The sequence below is a fragment of the Gasterosteus aculeatus genome, chromosome 12 (assembly GCF_964276395.1).
Source record: "Gasterosteus aculeatus chromosome 12, fGasAcu3.hap1.1, whole genome shotgun sequence".
Lineage (NCBI taxonomy): Eukaryota > Metazoa > Chordata > Actinopteri > Perciformes > Gasterosteidae > Gasterosteus > Gasterosteus aculeatus.
The window spans coordinates 18,535,021-18,556,078 of record NC_135700.1 but is presented as its reverse complement, the minus strand read 5'-3'; the positions used below and the strand labels follow the sequence as shown (position 1 = coordinate 18,556,078).

Sequence of the window (21,058 nt, the reverse complement as noted above, 5' to 3'; positions counted from 1 at the left end):
ACACACACAAACACTCAGCGCGTCAGTTCCATGCAGATAGCATGCGTTCCTCTTTCTAAGCACCATCCACCATCTACCTGGTTTCAAATGCGTTCAAATACGTGCAGCGTACGTTTTAACAGCGAACAGGCTGCTTGCATGGGTGATTAACGTGTAATGTTAATGGTAGGCTTGTGTTCAGGGCAACTGCACTAGGGTTAAGTAACGATAATAGTAGACTTGGCCACACCGCATCTGTAATAATGTTGTCTGCAAAGCGCAATGTGATGATTGTGAAATTGCTACTCCCCGGCCCATCTACCGAGCAGTCAAACGAGCAGTTTTACTCACAAAGGCATACAAAATGACACACACCAGACAGACGAGGAATCACACAAAACATCGCTCACAGACGTGGCAAGAAAATGGAATTTAATGTTCCTTTATATGAATTAAGGAAAAAACTGTCCAAACAATGCTACTCAACAAAAGACATTGAGTAATGGGCGGATTTAGTACTCCTGGAAATGTGAAATGAGGAGAATTTGCATGTTGGTTTTCTAGTTTTCGGACAATGTTGAATTCATTTTGAATCATTGAAGCCGTGTTTCGATTCAAGGATGATCGGACATGGTCTTCATTTATTAAGCCGTGTTTACTGGGACGATGAAACAACATCATCAATCATTCTTAAAGACCAGCGCTCCGATGGGGAGAATTAGAATGCATTACAGATGTCACGCATCATCAAGCCAAACATCTCATTTCCACCTCGCTGTGCGCCGTGTCTGCTCTGTGTCTGGGACTCGGATCCCTCTCGCTCTGTCTGTGGAGCAGTGTGTGTTTGCCTGTGCGAGTTTACGGTTAAGTGCTCTTGTGGCCATTCTCCCCGGGGCAAGGGATCCATCACCGTCCAAGCAGGTTTTGACTGGGCACAGCTTAGGCCCTACAGCTAGTTTTGGTCCCCCCCCGAATATCTCCCTGGGGTCCCTGGGTGTCAAGGGATACCACCTGCACCAAACCCATACACACACGCTAATACAAATCACTGTGACCCTAACACTCCTCTAATGCCCTCATTAGGTGATTAGTCGCAGAGGCGGGACTAAACTAACATTGCCCACTTCCAAATACCCAACTTTGCCCCTGGAGGATAATGGTGGTGACAGGTGGACTCAGTTGTGGGTGAAACACATGCAGACAAACAATAGGGTGATTGCATGTGTGTGTATTGTTGTAAACTGGGATACATGAAACGAGGCCGCTGATATCATGTTTTTTTAAACTTTTGGACACAAAAATATAAAGAGACTTTTTATAAAAGATAGAGCGAGCAAATAGCTTCTTCTGAAAGTGTTTTCCTTTTTTAAACGGCGTTATAGATTGTGAATATTTGAATTTTTTCTTGATGTTTTACTCGGCAGTATCAGTTTGACCATCCATATTGTTCTTTTAATTCATCCGGCGCTCCACCACCAACAACAATGAGCTGCAAAAACCCACCACAAGCGCCTCTCCAGGAGTATTAAAGTCAGTGGCTTTGGTGGCGTAATTAACTATGAAATATTGATGCATATAACTTCTTCTGTGGTCCCTGTGAGCAAGCCTCTGAGACACACTCGGTATGGAGGAAACTGTATGCAAGCTCGCGAACCTGAGTCACCGATGAATAATTGACAGCAACATAATTAGCTTGGTGCTCTATTGTGTTAGCAGGTCTCACACACATCCTCGAAGCATGTTTTGCTATGAAGAAAAATGTCAAACACGGGCACAAAGAGATGTATAATTAAAATGTATTAGAAAAATGCTCCTTGGACCTTGTTATGAGTGTTCAGTTAGCGAATACTATGATGAAAAAAATATGATAAAACGTAGATTATTTTCAAACACAATCCCTTGGCACAGCCGGAGGAACCATCCGTACAATCGAGTTAACCTGATGTATCAGCTGAAGACAATGTTTTACCTTCAGACACTGCTGGGACTTCTGGAAACCAGTGAAGGGTGGAACACGCATGCTTTAATCATCGGTGGAAGATGCACATGTCAAATAAATACAATGTCTTGCTAGAACGGAAGCGGGAAGGCAATAGCATAGATATGCTATATAGTACTGTAAGGTATACATATGCAGACCCTTAGAAACGACCGATTGGTGATTATTGTTAAGGTTACGGCACAAACTCATTCATTGCGCAGTCCCAGCTCAGCACAAACCCAATTTAAATGCAAACCTAAATTGTTTGCACCATGGATATTAAAGCAATGACAGCTACGACTGCCTACTACTGTGTAACGGGGACATTTATGAAAAGTTGAAAGCAAACTGGAAGCCAACAAACTCCAGAGCGAACTGAGTGCTGTCTGCTCAAAACCATCTTCATGCCATGAAATAAAATAATCCCTCTCATCTGCTCGGACTTGTTAACAAAGCTGTCAGCTTGCTTTTACAACCAACCAGGCCTCTGTCAGACCCTCTCTCCGACAATGGAGAAGGAGCAGACTCTGTAATGTTGCAAACAGCAGCAATACTGCCCACAGTTCCCAATATACACACACACACACACACACACCCTCCCCCCTTCCCCTCTTGTGTCGACTAAATGTCAGCTCTCTTGACATACAGCCTTGTTTGCGGCCAATGATTACCTCATAGCTAATTAATCCTGATTCAATCAATGTGAACTATTCAGATAGCGTGTGTGTGTCTCTGCGTGTGCGTTTATGCTACCTGTTTGTGCGCGCATCTGTGAGTGTGTGTGTGTGCGAAAGTCGGAGTGATCAGGAGGGAGGGCCGGAAGGTTGGGTGATGATGGATGGCACTCAGTGAGAGGCCTGTTCTAATCAGCAGGACCTTTTCCCCGTAACAGGTGGCAGTAGAGAGGATGGGGAAGGCCGATTGCCGACGGAGGAGAGTGTGCGGGAGTGTGTGTGTGTGTGTGTGTGTGTAGCTACCATGTATTCAGTCTATAGAGCATCTGTCTTACAGGAACAAGGGTGTGAGAAAAATATCCATGCTTGAGTATCGCAATAGTGTATTTTGTAATACTACATAGATTCTCAAAATACTCCATTAGTTTTAATTATGTTTCAATGTAGAGATTTGACAGTGGTTGATTTTGTAAGTTGTTTTGATGTTTCACGTCACAGACTGTTTCCCCCAAAATTCCTTATTTTTAGACGCAATCAATGGATAGAAAGAAATATTACACCAATTTTATTTTTTATTTTTTGTCACGCTCCAAGTGGGCAGGTTGGTAGGACAGAAATGGGAGATATATATATATATATATATATATATATATATATATTATATATATATATATATAATTTCATTGAGAGTACTATTAAATGATGTATTCTTTTTGTTTTTTGTTAAGTACCAAACAAATGGAAGTAAGGCATATATATATATATATATATATATATATATATATATATATATGTATATATAATTACTCATTCTAAGAATGCCACAGAGTTATTGTTACTTGCAGACTAATAGCTGCTCTTTTTATAGTCTCCCCTCTGCACTGCGCCAAACCACAAGAGGTCTTGGCACACATCTGATATCAAACAACCAAGGCCAGGAGATTTAAGGAAAGAAAACATGTTTGTTGTCTCCCTTCCTCTGTTCATTAGCAGCATTCGAGGAATCGTCCCCAGGTAGCGGCTTTCTGCTTGTTTGCTGGAGTGACTTTAGAGAAGTTCTACCAATGGCATGTTTAAAAGATCATTTGTAGATATTCAACACAAACAAACCAGCCTCATTTAAAATGTTAAGGCATAGATCATTTTCATGGCTTGTTTGCATTTGAGTAAACATGGTGGCGTAAACATGTTATAAATATATCAGTATCCTCATTAATCTGTGATTTTCGAAGATAATTAAAACTAATTAGTGAACAAGCATTAATAAGTCAAGAAAAAGCTGTCGCCTCGGCTCCTCAGATGACATCGAAGCATGACATTAAATATATATGTATATATATACTGTATATCACATGTTACTGAGAGATGGACAGCATCTTGCATTTGAAATATTCATAATTTATCCAGGTGGAAACAACTAAGTGTTCCAAGGAAGAACGATAGCAGGTAAAACATTATTCAATTCAATTTTTTTTAGGGCCAATTGTGATGCATCTTAAGATTTGAGAATTTATTATTTTTATCTAGCTTAATGACAAACACATTGGGGCCGTGGTTTGTCGCCTCACATTTCCTTTAATGTGACAAAGTCTGGTTTACTCCTCCAGTCAAAATAATCTCATGGTTACATGAATTGGAGACAGTAGTTGTGTATTCTACATCTAAGTTACATATGAGTAACTTTGGGATTTACACTACAATCCACAATAAAAGACTATTCTTCTTCTTAAAAATCATTATGTTCATGTTTGGAGGCCTTATAATTTATCAAGGGTCATCTATTGACCCTTTAGTTAGCTTCCCATATATAGGGACAATTTCCATAATTTAATTAACACTATGTGAATGACTATGAAGACTGACCCTTGAGACAGGAGTAAGATTGTCTTCTCTCTCTGTCTCCATCAACCACTTCTGAGGTCATCTGCTTGATGCACGTCAACAGCCCAGATTCTCAGGGACTCCAAAAAGAATCTGTGTACATCCGTGTTGAAGCGTCACAAACTGTGCGCTTGTTGAACTTGTGCGCAGCATTAGCGGGATCAAAGGCAGCAACAAGCACGACTAATCGGCACCCGACTGTCGCACATTCTGCAGTCATTAGGTGCGGCAAGAAGAAGAACGGGGATGTTTCGACGCCCAGTCTGCTCCCCGTGGAACAGGAGCTGTAGGTGGCTGATTGAACACAGAAACTTGTAATTACACGTCCGTGCACGCTCCCACGCAAACGCACACAGAAAAACTCCACCCACTTGCAGCCAGGCACACATCTGCGAGGCTGCAAGCGCGGTTAAACATCCGCGGGCGCCGTGCGGGGGCCGCACAGGTGGTGCCTCGTATGAGGTCTACGCCCTACATCAAAAGGACACCTCTGACATCTCAGATTGCTCACAAATGATGATGCGAAGAGATCTTTTGCCACTACAAAGGCAGAACAAAAGAACCGACATGAAAGGGAAGTCAATAAACATAAGGCGCTTAATAAAACATTTTTTTCCCGCAGATTTCACTACAAAAGGTTTTTACGGTGTTTCTCTGACGCGACAAAACAAAAAGAAAAATGGAGAACAGTCGAGTCCCGTGATTGGCTGAGAAGAGGCGAGAATCCAGTCACTTTCTGACAGCATGAGCCCGCCCTGCTTAGAGAGTGAAAATGTGACGGCAACTGAAGCAAACACTGCGGTGGAAATGGAGGAGTTTTGTTTGTAACATATCAACACTCTCTCTTGTATAGTTAACACACCAGTTTCCTAATTCATTTGCTCTCACAGACGTGCGGCACAGAAAAAGTCCCCGACGCAAAAGGCAAGCTGTGCAAACACGGACGCGGCGGCTCGCAACTGGTACCAGCTATGGCCGGCATCAAAGCGCGCTGCACACCGCCTCACAGGCCGTGCTGCAAAGTCACACTCGCTGCACAGAAAGCAGAGGCGGCCGCGTAGGAGCGGTGGCTTACAGATGTTCAGTGTCCTACAGCAGTTGTTGGAGCTGCAGTGAAGTATTGGCCCGGGGAAGACAGAGAGCCGAGGCGCAGCGGCATAGAAACAGAATGGAACATGAGGTCACACTCAAAGCCTTCGCAGCCCACGGCGCCTCCAACCGCCGGCCCTGCCAACAGCCTGTGAAACTTCAAGTCAACACGAGGAAGGACGGGGGGACGGATTTCATCATCTCCCAGCGCTGGCCTGGTTTCGCATTGATAGTCCTCCCAGGCAATGTTCAATAAGCCAGGACTGAAGGAGGTCAAAGTAGGTGGTGGAACATTACAGACAAGGGGAAAGATAATAAGAGTTTTTAGAATTTAGAACACTTTTTTCTTCTTGATGCCATCAAGGAAACAACAGTTGACATATGATAGAACTAATTATCTCTTTTTCAGCTGACTTTTACAACACATTCTTGCTGCTTCATTTTACACAGAACTGCTGTATTTTTAATCTGAATAAAACAGCTAAAGACAGTTATGCTAGTAGTTCTGTTTAGAAGTATAATGTTCAGCTTATTAAAAAAATAACATTTTCATTCACCAGTTTTAAACAATCTTGGCCATCAATGTTATGGTAGGTGAAGCACTGCACTGAAAATATACAAGAGCTATTTTTGTACATACAGTAGTAAATATACTGACTTACATTATTGCAGGTCCCCTGTAAATCTCTCCAAACACTGAGCTTTGTTTGAGAGTTGAGTGACAGCAGAATTGCTCCTAAGTTAAGGGGCTAGGGGGGGAAGTTGCATAAATGGTAGTTCACATTAACTCATTGCTTTTCCAGGTGGTCCGTGCCGAGGTGAAAATGGCTCCGGTCATGGGTCAATCTACTCTTTATTTTGTCTCTCTGATGTGGCACTGTAAAAGGGCCTTCTGGCGTTCTGACACCTCGCAAGCCTTTTCCTGTTGGAGAGACCCTTTGCATTGGTGTGTCAAAGTCTGTCCGTGCTGGTTCTGGTGCTCAGACGCCACAAAGTACCCTGCAGAGAAAACCAGATGAAACCAGCTGGTTATTTCCTCTGTGTTTCAACATGCTGTTTACTATTTCAAATAGATGATGCAGTCATTTCTTTTTTCCTGATTTCAAACATTCAACGGGGGCCTTTTCATGTTTGTGCGTGCGCAAATGTACCAGTGGCCGGGTGAGTGTTGTGTTAGTCTGAGCGTACATGCTTGTGTGCATCTCGGTGTGTGCTTAGGCCGACTGAAGGATCACACGTACACGGTAGTGTAACATGAATATTCTACTTTGCGTCTGGGTGCTGTGGTCTCCCTCGCCGTGTAGCTAGAGGTGGGGGTGTTAGTCAGAGGTGGGGGGGGGGGGGGGGTTGCACTCTCTAATGGGCTACCCAGGGACCTGACGCCAATCTCCAGAGACACATGTGCTCAATGCATCCCGGTCTGCAGCCTTTGTCAAAATGCGCACTTCCTCAGATATTCCTTTTCAAATCTATTAACTCCAAACTCAAATCTACACCCAATTAGGCTGAGCAGGCCAACTTCATAAGACCTGTACGAGACTCACGGCAAAAGAAAGTTCTGATGTGGAGTGGGCATGGGCAAGTGTGTGTTTGCCTCCGATTAAGTGTGAGTGACATTGTAACAAAAGTAGAGTAGAGGTCCCTCACACAAAACATCTGCTTATCAGGATTATACCACAGTTTTACAGAAATAATAATTATCAAATTAAGAAATACGTGTTGATATTGTTTCAAATGAAGAGTTTGTATTTTTACCAGTAAATCTCTAGATAATGGATCACATCTACGCACACTGAGAGTGAAGATGTGCCGGTAGATGTCTCGATGGTGTGACGGTGTGCAGACCGCGACAATGAGATGAATGAGATCCACGCTGTGATGTGTTTTAAGTATCCCGGCCTCCTCTGTGTGCTTTTGTGTGTTTGTGCACGTCGGTGAGTGTACTCAAAACGACATTTGTATCCGTAGCGGCATTGGCGCGTGAGTCTGTGTGTGAGATTCACCTGTCTCCATGACCACCATGGAAAGCCTTGTGCCTCCTGCCCCCTTTAATCACAGTCGCACAATGGTGAGGCTAAAGCCGCCTTATCTTTACACAATCAGATTAGGGAGGATTGGAGCTCTGCTAAGCACCACAAAGTAACCCCCCCCCCCCAACACACACTCATCCCTCCCGGATCAAGATGATTTGATTAATAATTTGTGATCACATTATCCTTTAAGAAGCATAAATTGTTACATTTTTATTTATTTATTTTCCACTTGTTTCTGTTTTTCTCCACAGTTCCTAAGGCTAAACGGAGATTGAAAGATTACCTTCCCCACCTGAGCTAGTGCTCTCTCCCCCTCCAACCCCGCCGCCCCCCCCTACACACACACACGCTTTATCTCCATCGACTCACTGGAGATGGTTTGTCTCAGTTCCGCCGGTGACCAGATGGGGGTGCCACGACTGCTGCACACAGTGGGGGCTTCCTCCTCACCTAATCTCATCAAAATAAACATGCCAGCAGTTGTCAGCTTCTCCAGCAGCGAGAGGCGGGGAGGGAGGGCGCTATAGAAGCAGGTCAGGCTAATCATGCATATAATTGCATTTTGACATTTTGGGCTACAGGGACCAGACCTTTGGATATCAGGTTATCCTCGAAGCACTTAAGTGATTAACAAATGAAAATGCATCTCTGAAACTTAATTAGATATTATGTCTCGTCCACGCCTGTGGGGTGTTTTTTTTGGGAGCTGTTTTCAGTGGCTGGGTGCGGGGGATGGATGTTAGTTTGTTAAAACAGGAAACATTAATGTGGTGGAAAATCATTTTAACACTGTGCAGATTATTTATTTCAAAGATGTAACCCTTAGAAGTCAGGAATATTATTTCTCAATATCTATTGCAATAAGCGATTAAAGTGTTTAAGGTCTTTGAGATGTAAATTGTATTCGAGTCACAAAGTTGAAACTCCATACTCCAAGTGGTGAAATGTGTTTCACTTGTAGGTTAGCGGCTTAGGGGGGAAAAAACTGGCTCATTTGAATAGAAAAATGGAGGCGTTGCTGCTGACGTGTTGAATGATCTGGTCGCAAATCTCTCTACATTGTCCTCCTCCTCCTATAGACAGCTTCATCACTGCTTTCAAAGTTTATTTGATTTCAAATTGTGGTAATTAACATAATGATACATTATTATGAATTACATGTTCAATATTGCTACTTGTATCTTCACAGCTAGAATTCAATAAAGAAATGTATAAGTCTAAAAATGTTATCCCTTGAAAAATTCTTATTGTGCAAACAACACAGTGTCCTCCTGATGCCCTCCAAGAAAACATGGTCCTGCTCAAAAGAAAAACAACATGTTAGAAGAGCCTCCATTGTCCCTAACCCTTCTGATAATAAGGATAAACGACTGAAGGCAGCAGATTAATGGGGTCTTCCCTACAGCGTGACCCAAGAGGACTTCTCACTGGCCACTACCTGATTCTTTGCTCACCACTCTTCTTACCCCCATGTTGGAACCAGCTCCTGAACACGATTAGCTACTTTTCCACTTTACTAATTCATGGGCCAAGTGAAGCCTCCGAACACAATCCATGCCCTTTCCTTCCTTTATCTTTCTCTCGTCCACCTGGACTGCTATTGACCCCGTAAAGTACAGCTCTAGTCCATTCGATTGTCCCGACTCCTTGTCCTGCTTCTGCTCCAGCAGACATGGTGACCCATCACCGTGGGGTTCACGCTCCCACCCACAACAATGGATCCCACCGCAATGCTGTACCTGGAGACCATCTAGCCAACTTGACATTTTGTAGCTTATAGGGAAAATAAATGTCATTTTTCTTTCTAAGGAGAACAAAGATTTTTTTTCTTCATTTTTCCACTCATTACGCTGCCAAGGCCAAAGTGACTTGAGAATGAACATCATTCATGCGATTGTTCTACAGTGTCAACCTTGTCCTTTAGCTTCTGGCACACGTCCTTCCATCAGAATCATTTAACGTTGTATTTTATATACATTTGCACACTTTACTGTAGACCACTGGGCCCAAGAATGAGATAGAAGTGACAACTACATATGAGCGGGTGCTCAGCCCTTCAAGTAAACTATAATTTAATGAGGTATTTGGATGTGTGTATTAAAACAAACGTAGCTTATTTGTGTTTTAACAACCGAATGACTGATTGTACATCAATGTATGAAATGGGAATGAGGTAAAAACTATAATAAAATGTGTGTCCTTTCTCAATGCCCACCATTGCCCACTCATTAATATTGCTGAGGTAATTTTGTTGTTGTCATGTCAACACATTAGGGGGTGGTTTTATGTTCATTAATCCTCAAATAATGATAGCCAGGCTGTTACTGACTTTTCCAAATGCACTCATTGTAAGGATTGGACACACTGATGACAGTTCCTAACTGAATGACTTATGAGCAGCATTCACGTCGGCAGCATCTCTCAGATTTTATGGGAAATGCATGTAATGTCACATTTTTGACACGAGACATTGGTCTTGAATCCCACTCACTGTGTCTTGCTTATTGGTATATGCAGCGTTGTATTGTGGAATCATCTGGACTATATACATTTTATGAATAAGAGTTGAACCTAAATTTAAGAGCAATCATTTCAGGACGTAACACATCCAGTAGTGTTGACTGAGGCGATGAGGCTGTCAGTAGCCTGCACCCTGTCCCGTTCAGGGCTCATCATCAGCACAAAGACTGTGATGAAGACATGGCTCCCGACAGATGTCACAGACCGTGTCTGTGTTTGTGCCTCTGCTGCACGGGACAACAAGAGCCGTCAGTCATGGAAGATAGGCGGGGGAGAGGGAGGGGGGGTGGGGGTTGAGGACATGGGCGGGAGGACGGGGGGGTGGATGGGGCACAGGGCCTCAGCTGTCAGCTCCATGCACTCACATATGGTCCTAGTAGCACTATGTTAAATGACAAAGAGCCCTCCCTCTCCATCATCCTAGGTAGACACACCTTTACACACACCTCCATCTGGCTGTGTGTCTGGAGATGTGCACATTTTAACATATGCACAACTCTACCACACAATCGTATATAGACACAAGAGCGCACACAAAAAATATCCACAAAGCACATTCACAGGCAGACATACTCATCTCCTGCATTTTGCATAGGTGGCACTTTTCATTATTCAAAGCTTCTTTCTGGGGATGGGGTGTGCACATCGAGAGGCGACATGCACTCTCTCCAAACAAGGTACATCTTAATTATGCATGCTTAGACTCCTGGCGTTGCATTTCGGTGTGCATGCGTGTGTCCGGACTACTGTTTAGTGCTCACTTGCTTAATTGTAAGTGTTTATGCGGTGGACATGTGCAATGCAAAGTATCTTCAGTATGCATCATGTATAGTGGGCAAATATATGTGTACACCTGCAGAGAATGCAATATCTTCATCTATCTGGCAGACATACATCTTTGAAAGAACCTTTGTTAAGATACCGTAGTATCTTTGAGCAAACCACCATAACCTCCAAGTAGTGCGTCCAATACTGGAACAGTATGAAAGAGAAAGCCAGCCCATGTAAACTAAACTGGTTCAGTGTGAACAGATGAGATGCAGAGTGTCATCTAGCGCTCCCACCTGACCCGCCCCTCATCAGAGCCATCTTCCGCCCTCAACAAAACATATTTGTATTGTTGTTGTGTGCTTAGTCTCTTTATCCGCCTGACAGGGTTTCACATTTGCACGTCTCTCCCTGAAGAGACGGCGGTAATGAAACAATTCAAAAAATGGCGGCTCCTGTCGTTCACTCGGCATTACATCTCTCTGTGAAATACACAAGTAGGCTTTCATTTAGGCGATTACACCAGATTAAACTTTCCACTGATGTTGGGGAGTGAACGTTCCTTTAGAGGGGGCCTCCGCTTCGAGAGTCGACACAACGACGCATTAGAACACTGAGCATCACATTAACCAGCAGCCCTGGCAGCTCAGAGGTGCAGCAAGACAGGGATTTTCAGCTTGATTGGGTTTCCATATTGGAGTGAAGGGATGAATTATTTATTGGCCAACTTGTGTGTATGTGAGTGTGAGTGTGCGTGTGTGTGTGTGTGTGAGAGAGAGAGCATACGGAAATGTGTGCAAGCTTACGGTGAATACTTTTGAAACATTCTACCTTTCTCTTGATGCAAAAAAACAACAAGCTCCAGGGTCAGAGTGCAACATTCCCAAAAGTGAAATTCCAGCAATTATTCACGGGAGATCCACAGCGGGTGCTCGGGGCAACATGTCCGCACCCTTGAGTGGGCAGAGGAGACTGACAGCCCCATTATAAAACGGCCCGCGTGACAGATAAATATTTCAGACACAAATAAATAAAGGATGCTCAGCGTTTTCCCGCTGAATGACTTTTCACAGTCGAATGCCCACGACCGCTTGCCCTGGGAGCTCCTGACGGCACCCTTCACCCTTACCTCACCACCTCTCCACCTCAGGCTCTGTGCGACACCCCCACCCGCTCCGTCCCGCACAACCTCGGCCCTCCTCTCTCCAATGCGCAGTTCCCCAGGGCCGACCTGCACGCCGCTGGCAGCGGCGTGCAGGTCGGCCCGCTGCTCCTCCATTTCTGGGTACAAAGAAGCAATTAATCTACGTCTCTGAGACAGGGTGTCTGGAAGGACTTCCTTTTGTGTTTGCGGATCTCGCTGTCGAGCAAACTCTGGGAGCGAGGAACCATTGTTGTCCATTATTACTGCAATGTTTAGAATACATGTTGAATTGTAATGACTTTGTACTTTGTCGTTGTTGTTTTTTTTCCCTCTTTTGGCCAACGTCACCCAGGAGGTGATCACAAATGAGTTGAGTGGAAGGTTCTCGTGGGATATGTTAAACAGTAGTAGGTTTAATTTAATTGTACATTAAGTGCTTCAATTGCCTGTCGCTGTAATAGGGATGGTTAAGCAGCTGCTCTGCACTTCCCAATAGCTCTTATGGATTACCCCCCCCCCTTATTGGCCGTGCCCCTCCGAAGGTTAACAGTGTGATAATTTAATTGAGGGAAAATTATTTGATTTTCCTGTGGTTATAATCTGAGAGACGCTCGATGGGAATGGTGCACCTTGACTGAGCAAAGAGATGGAGGAAGAAGTATCTGGGAAAAGAGAGGAAACAGGCGCAAGATGAAGGATCACAAAAGTGACAGGAAATCCAAGATCAGCATCCTCGATAATATACAACAGTTTGTTGAGGCTAGATTTGTGGAAAACTTTAAGACACTTGAAATCCCTGCCGTGAGTAATGCTGGGAATGACAATTTCCACAAACGGAAGCTGTGCAGTGTACAAAAACATGTAAAGATCGGCACTGACAAGGTTCGTAGTTTAAGTATTAGTATCAAGTACTGCATCTTGAATGCAATTACACTGACAGGATTGCATGTATTGCTCTCGTCTGTATGTTCATACTGTTTGTACAGTAGTTTGGATTACAGTTTAACTTTTTTTCATGCCATTCACAGAGTTGAAATCATTAGAATATAAGGTCTTTCAGACGGTCTTCTCTTGAGTTTCCCCATCTTTTGCTTTCCCTCTCTACATCTTTCCCAATATTTCTCTTTCACAGTCTCGCAACCAAAAAATCATGTTGAGCGGTGTTAGCACGGAGATAAAAAGAACTCTAAAATATTAATGGAGGTGTGCTTTGTTCTGCAAGCGCAGAGACGTAGATCTTCAGACGGGGAGAAACCAGGTCTGATTCATTAGCTGCGGTGTCTGTGTGAGGAGGTCCACAGAGGGCTGCCACATCCACTAAGAATGCTGGGTACCCCTCCGCCCCCCTACACACACACACACACCACCCTACCCACTTCCAATCAAGCCCTCCCATACACTCCCTCTGTCTCTCTCCTCCTTCCCCTTCATCCTCTCAATCATTACCCCCCCACCTCCACATTCTCTCTACAATTCTTTAACCTCAAATTCTCATAACCTCGCCTCACTGTCTTATGAATTCTTCTCATATGATCCTCTCCTCCTCCTCCTCTATAGTGATGTGGTTCCATTTACCTCCCCCGACCCAACCCCCTTGAATGCCGGTTGTTTGTTCTTTCTAATGCATCTCCAGAAGTGCAAAAGTGAAAGAAGCTCACGTCTCCCAGCTCCACTCGACACTGGGATTTGGGATAAACAAGCTAGAGACCTAAGAGCTGGGATCTGGCGCTACACTTTACCCTCAGTGACTGCCTTTGAGAGTTAAAGCGCCACGTATTCACACACATGTTTGAATTATGCCGAGCTGCGCCGGCAAAGAGAGTACCACAGGGAGCGTCCAGCTTCTTCCTACATCGCTTTTTGTCTCATCTTTTACTCCACCTCACTTTCCCCTTTTCCCTTTGAGACAAAGATGATCAAACCATAGTGAGTGGACACAGTCCCTCCACAAACCTAGAGAGAGTAACAGAAAGATGGAAATTACAGCATGCTCCGAATCTCTTTTTTTCCAAAAATGCCTTAAAAAAGATGAGCTGCTTCCCCCGATGAAAAGGGAAAAGCTCATCGGGATCGTCTCAGAACAAGATTGAGGATTTCTTGGATGGTTTTTTATCTTTGTATGCTCTGATTGAAAGAAGAAAAAAAAATCAATACAGCAGCAGAGGGAAAAAAAGATGAGCGATAACAATGAGGCCATATATATGAGTCTTCACAGATGTACTACACTTGTGACTTTGTTTCAGTATTAAAACTTATTAACTTGGCTTTTTGTGTAGCAAAACTATTGAACAACAGTAACTTGCCAAAAACATTACACCAAAATCTGTGCAGGACGACTCCTCCATTAACAGGTCGGGATTCACAAGAGATGAACACGAGCTGTGATGTCCGTCGTGGTTTATAAGCATCTACTGTGGCTTGTTAGACGGCAGCTCCTTTCTTGTTCAAATGGCTCTTGGTAGTCCAGTGGGAAGTTGGGAAAATACGGGGACACTTGTTCTTTGTGCAAACAAGGCTCGACAAACAGACCTGACGCAAGAGAGGGAAACAACTGAGGTGCTTTAATGTCTGAAATAAATAGTTATGAGCACACAAATCACGTTTGACAAACTCCTCACTGCCACTGTTATGTTATGTTTTTTAATTAGGCTATTTTAATGTGGTTATTTATGTTTTTGCTTTAGTATATTGTATATTATACTGTTTAAACACTGTCGGTCGTATTACACACAAAGACTTTTACGCAAATTTACCTTCTGCTCAGTCTCTTTCTCACACGCGCACACACAAGCACCCTAGTGAGCAAACAATCGCACAGATGAGTCACAACATGCTCAAAATCCCTTTATTACCTCTCGTTGTGGCGAGGACGCAGAAGTGGCCCGCCAAGTGCACCCCTCTTTCTGTATATAAACCCTTAAAGCCCCGTCCAACCAATGAAAGGCCAGTGCAATCTGTAAGCAACCCTGTTCCCATATGGGCCAGCCTGCCGTGGGCCTCGCTTGCCTTTGTCCCGTGGCTCTCGGAGGGCCGAGCCCCACACGCCCCAGCCGAGCTCCAGGCATTTATTAAATATGCACCTTCCAGTTGCTGTGAAGAAAGATCCCAACCAGCTAATCTCATCACAGGCTGGGGACCCTCCACATATGTAAATCTACATCTGTTCCCCTTCAAAGAGAGAGATTCTCCAGGATTATCCCGCACACAGACCCAGACGCATACACAAATGCGAGGCGTGCACTATTTCACGCACACGCAAACACACGAAAGTGCTCTCCCACATGGCCACTGCCAATCAAGAATGCCCTCCCCCCCACCACCCTACCTCAGACCCCTCCCTGCCACCACATGTACTTGTCTGCCGTCCCCAGACTCCAAACATGCCCTCCTTTCTCAATTAGCTTGATGACAAGCAATGGCCAAGAAATTGCTCTTTTTGTCATTGCTTTGTATTTCTCTTGGTTGGAAGTGACAAGGCGAAGCCTTACAAAACCTGTCCTTCCACTAAAGGCTACGGCTGGCGTCGGGGTGCTGGGGCTGGGCCAGGGTCCATAAAGAGTTGTGCCAGAGGGCCAGGAAGCTGGCACCATACAGAGGGAAACATCCTATAGCGCCCAGGGATATCATTATACATCCCTGCAACACAGGATTAGCTGTCTCGCTGGCTGGGAGCTGCCATAAGTCCGTCTGTGAGAGAGACAGCTTCATCAAACGCCAATGACTGACTGGTACATGACAGTGGAAACAGCTAAATGTAAAATGCAACACAAACTCTATGAATATTACAATCATCAACACATTTCAACCAATGATGCGTTTAACTTTTGGTTTGGTTTGGGAGGCCCGGGGACGGAGATTTGTTTATACAATTACATGAAATTACATAAAACAAAAAAAGAATAGCCACACTATTGTTAACTGAAATAATTTGGAAGCAAAGTAGTGCAATATGAGCCACACACAAGTGTAAGACTAGGAATATTTTACTTTTAAACAGAATGTGCTCTCTGTAGATATGTTTACGTGAGCTACTATCGACTGCTAATGTAATATATAGTTTGCCTGACAGAAATAGGTGGAAGTCGTCTCTAATTCATCTTCACTTTGTATTTCGGCCATTACCCAAGCGTGTAGTAAAAGCAGTGTTGATAGATATTACAGGTGACAGATGAATATGTTAGCTCATTTTACTATTGTGCCAGTGTGTGGTGATGGACTTTAGGCACCCATAATATGAGAATGTCGGTGACATAAACTAGGAATAAATATGTACGCTATTACCTTTTCAGCAAAGTCAAAATGCACTGCTGTCTGGAGCTCCATCCAAATCCAAAAGTAAAGTATCTGTCACATACGACGGGCAGATTTTGATGAATTGACTAAGCAAGCACATCTCTGTCGACAGTAGATTTGAGAGCAACAGTTGAATTTTGAGCAATATTCATAGTATAAATGATCAATGATTGATCTGGATGTGAACCAGCACTACTGCACAAACACTGTTTCACCAAAAATCAATCAGTCATATGTTAAATTCAATTCACCTCGGCCATGTTCATATCATTGGCTATTGTATAATTAGATTACAAAAAAAGAGGATCTCAAACTGAAAGAAAGACCATGTGACACGACATAACAGCTACAGCGAGAGAGGTTGTTAAGACGTGTTCGATAGATCAGATTTGCATGTTTAATTAAGCTATGAGCTCAGTACAACTGAGACCCAGAACCTAAAGCCGGAGAGTCAACAGCCCCTGTAATAACACCTCCCACCGGTCAGGAGAGCTGAGGAGAAGTGGAGGGAGGAGAGGAGAAAGCAGGCAAAAGGGTGGGAGGTGTGTGTGGAGGGGGGGAGGAGGGGTGCAGTCAGTCACTAACACACTGAAAGGGAAAGCGCGCAAAGCTTTTCATTAACACCCTGTGAAAGGCACATTCACACTCCAGCCCACTAATTAAGTTAGGCCTCACTCACCAGGGAGCGGGAGAAAAGGGGAGAGAGGGAGAGGAAGAGGAGTAGAAACCAAGCAAAAGTGAGGAGACGGGAGAAAATTGAAAGGAGGAAAGTGGCCGAGGTGAGGTGGCGGGATAGATGACAGAGACAGAGGCACAGTGAGAGCCGAGGAGCCAAAGGAGGAGGGAGGTGCAGAGATAATATCTGTGCACCTAATCAGGTTGATGTTAAAGTCACTCGTTGCCAGTCCACCGCAGACCTCATTAACTCGCCTCTGGCTGGCGTCATTGTTCAGGCAGCGTTTGAAATCCACCAAAGGAATGTAGATTTGCTTTAATCCGGGCCCATCAAAGGTAACACTGATGCTGCGGTGACGCTGTGCCTCTGGATTAGGCCGAGCTCGGGGGGAGAGAGAGAGAGAAAGAAAGACCCATCCTCAAAATGTAACCATTCCGAATTCAGTAGGTGACAGGTCTCAAGAGCCTCACGGGCACTGGAGATGACACTTTTCGGAGGCATTTAAATAATCTGGATGGTCTAGGTTACATAATTATGCCATGACAATTTGGGCACACATGTCAGAGTACAGTCTGGCAGCCAGCGTGTCAGTGTGGGGAAGCTTACAGGGGTGGGGATAAGCGCCATACTGTCCCTGCATTTACTTTCCACCAATGTGTTCTGCTAGGTGCTGATTTGGGGAAATTTGCAATTCAAAACAACTTTTTGAAAAGAATATTTTTTCGTCTCATGAATACAAAATTTGGGAAGGTAGGTTTTAAATTGCACAGGGCAACAACGGGAGACCATTTTGTGGTTAGCTCACCCCTGGCTGTGTCAAATCATGAGGACTGTAGACTGGCGGCATATCTGGAAGGACGGCCAGTGTAAAGTTCTCAAAAGGACCACGTATCTGGATAACTACAAACTTGGATCATACGGTTGGTGAAGAAAACTATCTTGTGTGGAAAAATCAACAGATGATTTTCAGCACCTTACAGAGTGCAGGATGATACTTGACAGTTGTGGTAAAAGCCATACTAAAATACACACTTTTATCACTTTCTAACTGTCTAGAAAGCGTGTTTTCTGAAAGAGTATAGCTTCCGCTTTTAGAGAGAGAGAGAGCACTCTCCCCTCAGATGTCGTGAGTCCTGGGGTAAAAAGAACATACCGGCATCTCATCTCTATTCATGAGCAAAAGCCATCACGGTGGATATTAAACTCTGCATTCTGGCACTTCTATGTCCAAACAATCTACCTGTCCCATCTTAGAAGGTCCACTCCTCACGCATGCATTGTTCACACCCAGAATGGGTGCCTCGCTGATTTTCTATGCAGAGTCATGGCATGCTCATGACATGTTAAACATGACTTCCAGGTGTCCCCAACCCAGGGATGCTGAGGATTCTCAGGGGACTTGAGGATGAGGCGAAGAGCCGGGGATCAGTAGCAGTGGCAAAGAGGCGAGAGATTGTGGGCATGAGGGTCCCGGGCTCACAGGGGGAGCCAGGTTAAGCCAGTTAAGGGCATTAGACCTCCAGATTGATGAAAAGGGGCCCTCCCAGATCAAATTGAAGTAAATCTAGCCTAAATCCACCCGACAAAGGGAGTTTAGACATCGGCATTGTACAGGCCAGAGTAAACAGGGGGTCCTTGGGTAAGCCTCCCTTCACAGGGGACAAAGGCAGAGAGTTGAGGAACTGATCTTACCCCAGTAGGCCAATGTTAGCACACAGATCACAGGGTTAGACACACTCAAACCTATCAGCTGCTACACAGGCCTCTACGGTCACAACACTCTGCTAAGCCCTAAACAAGCTATAAGTTCTCTTCTGCCTCTGACAGTCTTGAATGCTTCCCGTGACTGCTCACATTTTGCCCTGAAGACATTAGTGGCGATAACTTTGTTGTCAGTCACCGGGTGAGACATCTCAAAGAGCAGTTTCCTCACCCTGCGGTCTGTCTCACATAACTTGGCATTTTTATTTCATCGTCTAAAAGGATTGTTTCTGCATCGGGCGACAACTGACATATCAAGTCTCCATCATCCTTTTCCGTCCAAGCGTGAGCCGATTTCTCCACATGGCCACCGGGCACTTGTGCTTTGCAAGCGGGATCACAGTGGCAGGGAGAAATAAACTCCTCATTCACAAAAAAAAAAAAAACTTTTCAGGGCGGCCAGCACAACAATCCTGTTAATGGTTCTAATTGTGGCATCATCATACCCGTCACACTCCAGCTGAACCTAGCACAATAAATATGTGTCCAATTAGGATCCATCAAACGGTCCCAGCCACCGCTGCTGTAAAAACAAAGAGGGCCCCCCGGCCCATGGGGCTCGTTCAATTCACCTGGCAATCATATTATGATGCTCTTTTTTCTTACCTGCTTCAAATTATCTCTGGGAAAACAAAAACCTTCTCCTTTCCATTCGTGCCAAGACAATTGTTCTCCTTCTCCTGAGTCAAAAATGTTGGCGGATTATAGCCTCTTTGTGCTAAAGTATTCGTGTCAGGTACTATTAAAGTCAAGGTCTAAAAACGTGCACTCACACAGACGCAGGTTACAGGCCCGGCAGGCGTTTGTGTGAGAATGCAAAGGAAAACGTCCACGTTGCTGCTGTAATTATCAGCCGGAGGAAACCATAACAGTGTTCACACAACAGAAGAATGTAAAAACAAAAGCGCCTTTCAGCAGCAGGAACACCGATGGTGTTTTGATAGTGACGGCCATCTTGTCAGCCAACACAAGCTGCTGACTGAAATGAAAGATAACCACCGCAGGCGACCAGGTGCCTCTTCCACTCCAGTCTACGCACAGCACACTGAGCAGGGCTGTGTGCGTGCGAGCAGGTGTGCTCGAAACACAAATAGATAAAGTGAGGTGGTTTGGTCTGGATTTACTCATCTGATGGTGGTGATGTGGTGTACACTTACAATGGTTCCCAAACTTTTTCCAATTCCATTTAAATTAATTTCATTAAAACTAATAAAATCTAAATATTACTTGTTCTTGTTAACTCACCTTTCCAGTTTCTTTTTTTTTACTGAAAATAAGATTTTGATATAATGAAATTAACTTAATTTCTTTCTCTTTCCGTGTCGCACTGTGTCTGTCTCTTTCTACTCTTTTTTTGTAATAGGATTCGTTCTGGTGGACACGTTGTCGCCTCCTTTTTTTTGTCAATTTCTTTTCTTTAAGTTTTTATACCTCAGGCACAACCTTGTGATCTTTACACCTTGTTTGCAAATGGCATTTTTTATAACTGTGTAAAACCCTTCACATGTAGCTATACAGTAATTGGGTGAATGTGGTGGGTGTAATAGTACTATGGGCCCTGGGTATAAGGACGCCATAACATTCTTGTACAGTAAAGGGCCTTCAAAGACATTTAAGAAAACAAAAAAAGGCACGTGAAAGTTAGTCAGTACTCACAAATACAAGCGTAATTCAGAGGGGAAAACAGGGGAAGCTGAGCGATGGACGGCAGGCAGAGCGCGGAAGAAGAAACAGCAGCAACAGCGTACAGAAGCACGCGCCGACGCGGGAATCCGTTCCTTTGCGGTCCAAAGGCGCTTTCCGATGCTTTCTTACGGTCACAAAGGTCCATCTCCTGAATCAGATAAACAACAAGTCCACATCTTACTTCAGGGTGATCTGACGTTAGCAACAACTCGTCTCAATAACTGGATTCAAAAGACACAGGTAACAGTGTGAAGTCAAAGCTAACGGGTAGTATGCTAATGCTAACGGCTACTCGCGAGTAGCATCACACCTAGTTTTACACTACAACAATAAGTCACAGTATAGCAAACAATACACAAACAACTCATACTTGCCTCTTGTAGGCCACAACAGTCCAAACCATAAGCTAACTGGTCGTCAGCCCTTAAGTTATGAACATTTTTGCTCTTCTACACTATTACCTTTTCACCCAACACTCCTTTCTCCGATCCACTGAATCTGACCGCATAAGCCCCGCCCCTCCACCTGAGAATGGAGATGGATTGGCTGTTGGGATCAGGATAAGCCAATTAA

At 44.2% G+C, this 21,058-nt stretch overlaps 1 long non-coding RNA gene across 1 annotated transcript; it reads right to left on the bottom strand.

Annotated features, from left to right (window-relative positions):
• Positions 1–5,920: 5,920 nt before the first annotated feature.
• LOC120830913 (uncharacterized) lies at positions 5,921–20,635 on the bottom strand. The gene is made up of 2 exons (XR_013451586.1): positions 20,456–20,635; positions 5,921–6,603 (listed from the first exon to the last, which is right to left on the bottom strand). It is a non-coding gene; the product is annotated as an uncharacterized LOC120830913 (long non-coding RNA).
• Between the last annotated feature and the right edge of the window lie 423 nt (positions 20,636–21,058).